Below are 6,542 nucleotides of genomic sequence, written 5' to 3' on the forward strand. Positions count from 1 at the left end.
AATACTATGTCTTTGATGATAAAATACTATGTCTTTGATGATAATATATTATGTCTTTGTGCTAGAACATTGTGTTCATTGGCGAGCGAGCGCAGCGAGCCATGGTTCACGCCGTGAACCACATAGGATTGCGTAGCAATTCTCAGGGGTTGGCGAGCGTTAGCGATCAGGGGGTGGAGCCTCCTAGTAAGCAATAATATTTGTAAAGAAATTTGCTTTTCTAACTCGCAAACAACCACTATTAATTATTAAAATGCTCCCATGCAAATACAAAATAATTTTAATAAAATAGCATACTCCCACTGATTTTATTTCTTTATCATTAAAAATAAAATACATATTATTTGTTATTTGGAAATTATTCTGTTGTTTCTGTTCAGATAATAACATTTTATATACAGATTCTGTTGCTTATTTTCAGTATGAAATTTCTTCCATGGATCTACTAGTTTAACTAAAATAAGAAATATTATAGCTAATTTCTATCATATACACTTATGTTGCGTTGTTGTTGCTTTTAATGCGACTTGCTAAACGGGCAAGCCTGCTTGGTGAGACCGAACAAATTTAAGACGGAGTGTGCATTTCTTGTTTTTCAGTGGCGCCATCTATGGCCAAGAATTCGACTTCTGCCACACTAAACGTCGCACCCGTTCGGACCCCAGGGCGGATCCATTCATACATCCATTCATTCATTCACAGATCGTAATTTTGATCTGAATCAGAGAACGATCGGTATAATATTAAAATAATATTATAAATAATATTAGCATTTTAATTTTAATTTAAATAAAGTTCTTTATCTATACTCAAACTTTTTATCTTTATCTTCTATATCTACAATCAAAAGTACTTAACAATTGTAAAGACCATTAAGCCAAATTTGTTATGTACACACACGTAAATATATAATTGCACTCATTCATGTTTGCATTATACCAGTGTTCGTGTTGGCTACAACCTATATAATGGATTAAAATTTTATGTCTTCAACACGTATATTCTTATAATCATTTGTGAAAATTGCTAACATTATGAAGACTAAAATTTTAAAATTACCATTGCATTATTTTCCAAAAACTTACTTTTTATTCACAGAATTGTAATATTATGTTATTAAAATAATGAAAATTAATTTAATACTAAAATTATATTAACGCACATAAATAATCATTAATTGGTAGTCTTATGTGTCTAATTCGAACGTGTGTTTTGAGGAGAAAAAAAGTAAAGAAGTGGAAAATCTGAAATGTACAAGTGAATACCGGTATTTATAGTCTTAATAAATGCACTTGCTCAATTATTCAAATTTTTAGCTTTTTACTCATTTCTAAAAAAATTTTATAAGCAACAAATGTACAGAAAACTGCCTAGAACACAAACATCCGCTAATAATTAAAAAAACAATTGCTTCCGTGAATAAACAAATAATACAATTATTATTAAAAAAGCACAAATTATTAGTTTTCATCAGCATATTTATTCAAATCTCTCTGCAGATATGAGCAAAAATTTTGAATATCTGGCAATAACCTCAATAAACACGCAGTACCAACAAAAAATAACACAAGCTATACGTACCCATTTGTTGTTGTATGCACCTATGCTATGCTTGCAGCTTCTGTTGTGTAGCTGTTCTATTCTGAAAGGCTAATATTTCGCGTATGCTTCGCATCGTTACCACGTGTCACTTCAGTGTGTAGCCTGCCTAAAAGAATTAAAGAACTGTTGTCTTATCAAAATGAAAATAACTTTTTCATAACATTTTAACTCTTATTTTAGCCAAGCTACACCAAAGGAATTGTCTTTTTGTCTGAAATCCTTTGAAAAAGATATTAATTTTATTTGATATTTTCTATCAAACATCAAAATAGTTTTTTTTTTTTTTTTATCTTTCCTCGTTCTATTTTCAGATATGAAGTATATATCTCCAATGAAATTCATTGAAATTTTTCAGCGTTTCTACGTTACATGCGTAAAAGTTTATATACATACTGTACTTGAAAGTTTTAGTTATTATTAAGAGTAAATCAGTAATTAATAATAATTAAATTAAAAATGAAACTAAAAGAGTAATTAATTCAATATTATTAAAAGTAACATAAATAATGTAAACTAGTGGACTCAGCCCTTGTTGGCAGATTTTCCTTGTAATGCCATAATAGGCATTACATATTTCCAAGCTCTTAGATTTTCTTCAATTTCATACATTTATTTTTTAATAACTTTTAATCCTGCTATAATTAAATTAAATCAATTATTTAATTTTTATTACAATTTATAAAAAGCAAATATACGTTTTTTAAATTTTTTTTCAATATAGCGGCTAACTTTTTAATTCAATACAAGTGTATAACTCACTAATTCAGTGCCGCGACTAATCAAATACCAAAATCTATTTTTAACTGTAATTTTCTATAAGCTACTTTATTTCTTTAACGACACAAATGTTTCAGTTACAGATTTATATTAAATTCTAACCGTGTTTTTGGTGATTAAGCTGTAGTCAGATTCTTTAAATTTAATATTAATGATGCGGGATGGGCTATATTATCCATCGATGGCTATATTTTGGCTACATAATCTATCGATAGCTCACCAAATTTTGAATTTATTCTCATGCTAAGTGTCCTTTAGAAACTGAAAATTTACCGGAAATTTGAACTTCTTGGAGTTAGTACTGGAGATTTTGTTTGCCCGATTGATCCTTAGTCAGACCCTTAGAAAATTTTTCAAAATTGGTATAAAAAAATGGATCTGAGTTCGCCCAAGTAAGGAGATGGATTAATATTTCATTTTGCTGATTTAATGGGTTTTAGAACTCTTAATACTATATTTGTTTTGTCTGAAGTGCTTATTGCCTAATTGTGTATTAACAAATAAAAATAATTATTTTGTTTAGCTACATTTGAATAAAAATTATAAGAAACGATATTTAGAAACGTCTTAAAAAATGTAAAATTGGTTGTTCCTGCATATACTCAGCTGTTTTTAGATTTAGAATCAAAGCAATTCCAACTAACAGTACCGCGTGTGATGTTTGAAAATCAGCAATATTTTACTTAACAACGTTTTTTGAGATTAATCAATATCTGTATACCTAATGTGGAATTATATATATTTTTCTACACGGAATGTAGAAATGATCATAAGTTTGTTATCAATAAAGCTTAAAGCTGTTTATAAGAAGTCAAAATATAATAAGCGTGTCACTGAAGACGTTTGATCCAGAATTGTGTTCTTTAATACTATAAAACAGATCACTAAAGAACTCCACCCCCCTGTCCGTACAAGGAACTTTAAATTATTTAAATTTTATTTACAGTCTTGTGTTTCTCTAGGGTGTGTACAACTCTCCATGTAAAACAGGTTAACTAGGAGCAGAGAGACGTCATCTAAAGCCTCATCAATACGTCGCATGCAAGTGTATTTTGAAGGCCTGTTTAAATACAATTAAATTGTTTGTTGTTGTCGTTTGACAAGTGCAGAAAAGTACAATTCAAAGGGAACCGAGGGCATAGAGCACAGCCCTGGCCACATCTCCGACTTTTTCGGAATAAAAGGTTCATAGAGGGGTTTGTCATTGCCTCGAGAGGTTGGACTTCTATCTGTTGGTCCGCGGAAGGTAATACAATTAGATTAAAATTATTATATCATAACTGACTAAATATAAAAAAAATTGCTTTTTCGCCGCGAACCGGTCCACGTTTGATGATTTTATCTTCGGAAAGCTGAGGGATAGACACTAACTTTTTTTTTTCTTTTCCTTTTTTTTTAAATATATTTAGTCAGTTACAATAAAATTAAAATTATTATATCATAACTGACTAAATGCAAAAAAAAGTTAGTGTCTATCGCTCAACGTTCCGCGATAAAATCATCAAACGTCGATCGGTTCGCGGAGATAAAAAGGTAGGGGAACACTGCTCCAAAGAATACATTTCATTGAATTGAAAAGGCAATTCCATATTTTCAGGCATGTCCAATTACTTCGTCAGTCACTTACTGTCCAAGGCATTAATAAAAGATAACGTGACACTATTAACGCTTATTTATTTCATTTAGTAAAAATACAAGATAAGATACATAAATGTTATAGAATACACTACAACTTAAATCAACTTATCTAAACTATTTCGTCACATTTGATTATCGTTAAGTTAGGTTACTAAGGTCATTTTCTTTGTTACCCAATTAGCTTGAAACAAAATATTAGAATTTCAGCAAAAACAATTCTGCTTTGAGCACTGATGATATCGATAGTTTTGCAAATTCTACTACTGATACCTAGAAGGCAAAGGAACTTCTGTGGATATTCTAATCTCATAAAATGCCTACTAAGTGGTCATAATGTTTAGCAATATTTTATATTATTATGCGAAATAAAATGATCTGTTTCATATTTAAATTCAAATTTAGTAAGTGAATATTCAATAATGCTGTTAGTGATCTTTAAATAATGCATAAGGTAATTTCATAATGAATAATGAATTAAATGAACTATTAACTAGCTAAAATCATTATCTTGGGAGAAAATACCAATATTTAGCAAATTGGTTTAAATATTTTAAGAATCTATCTTAAATTATGGAAGAAAAAATCTTATACCTTGTACACAAAACACAAGAAAAAATGAAAAAGTTGTTTTAGAACGGTTTTTATTAACTCGCTTTGTGTTTGGTAAACTGCAATCTTGCTATAGATACGTTACTCTTTCTCTGACGAGCTAGATCAATAAAATCTTAACCAGAAATCTATGCCTGATGATAATTTAAATTTCACATATTGCCTGGCTAGAGAAAGAAGCAACTATCATCATTTTTATCGCAAAATAGAAACAATTTTCAATCGAAAATTTTCTTATATTTCAATTTCATTTCTGAGATCTCTACTAGAGCGTTGTACAGGGGGCAGGAAAATTTTGAATCGTTTTTTACCCATACAAGCAGAATTTATCGTCATTTTATTAGCAAACAGAATTTAAAACAAATCAAAATTTTGAACACTTATCAACGACAAAAGTTATCAAATTTTCAATGGTGTGCTAATTTGGATAGAAATGAAAGTTTTTGTTGTCTCTAGATTTCTACAAGCAGAATTTATTGTCCTTTTATTGTTAAATGGAATATGTAACATCAATGAAAATTCCGGTCAGTTATTTATTCGAAGAGTTCTCAAATCTTCACTAGAGCTATATCGTTAGATGGCAATAAAAGTTTCAATTAATTCCTGGCGTCTAAAAGTAGAATTTATTGTCATTTCATGACCAAACAGAATTTTGCATCAATTGAAATTCCATCCAAAAGTTTCAATCCCTCTTCTGTTGCGATAAACAGAAATCATTACCATACTATAGCCAAAAAAGTTAATTTTTTACTAAATTTTTACTTTTTTTAGACACGCAAGAGTGATAAAATTTGATGTCTGAACGGTAAAAATAGAATTTATTACCTTATTATCGACAAAAGGAATTTACCATCAGTCAAATTTTCGATCATCTCTTGAACAAGCCTAAACTTGATTGTAACCGCATGCATATAGGCTTGCACGTTTTCTAAATTTAATCCGTCTAAATCTGAATCTCAACTCTAATGATCCTGAGGGTGCTATCGACACAGCCGATCGTTTACGTTACTTAACATATTAAATTTCGACATTAAACATTAAGATACGTATTCTAGTTGCCTTGACAACTAATGAATAAGAACAATAATATTAGCTTGAGTAATTTAGTGGTAAGCAAAACTTTTTTCAAAGATAAAATTTTTACATTGAACTTTTCCTAAGTTTTTCTAGCTAATAGATCATTTCTCTGAGGTATCTTATTGCTTACAGGAAATCATGGTATTTTTCAGGAAAAATGCTCTGGGAAATTTGAAAATGGGGCTCAAGATCTTCATATGTTTTTAGTGTTGATAAAAAAATTATAAAATATAACTTAGATTTCAAATAGTTCCGAAACATACAGTTAATAAGCATTGGTCTGTTTTTTGCTAGTCAAAATTGAATATTTTGACAAAGTACGAAAATTGTCTATATATTACATCAGTGATTCTCAACCTTTTTTTTGTTGCGGCACAATTTTTACGATTTCGAAATTTGATGGCACACAATGAAAAAAATTAGATTAAAAGTTGCTTAATTACCTATTTTACTCTGTGTTAAATTTGTGATAATAATTTTGAATGTGAAATAAAATAATATGTACTACAAAAGCACATTTATTAAGGGATTAATTATTTCTTTCGACCAATTTTTTATTAGTTAGTAACAGTTATTTATTTTTTTGCTAGTTACTATATGTTAGCTTCTTTCTACAATTATTAACTGTTATTTTTTTGTGATTTCTTGCTAACTAGTTTTTTTGCTAATTATTAATTGTTAGCTTAATTTTTGTTAGTTATCCTTTGTTAATTTGTTTTTTATATAGTTGTTTTTTTAGTTATCCTTTGTTAGTTTGCTTACTAATTGCATAGCTTACTTAAATGATCAGCTCTTACAACATTTTTTAAAATTGTGTGTTAAACACTTCCATCTTATTT

This window comes from Parasteatoda tepidariorum, chromosome 2, assembly GCF_043381705.1.
Source record: "Parasteatoda tepidariorum isolate YZ-2023 chromosome 2, CAS_Ptep_4.0, whole genome shotgun sequence".
Classification (NCBI taxonomy): Eukaryota; Metazoa; Arthropoda; class Arachnida; order Araneae; family Theridiidae; genus Parasteatoda; species Parasteatoda tepidariorum.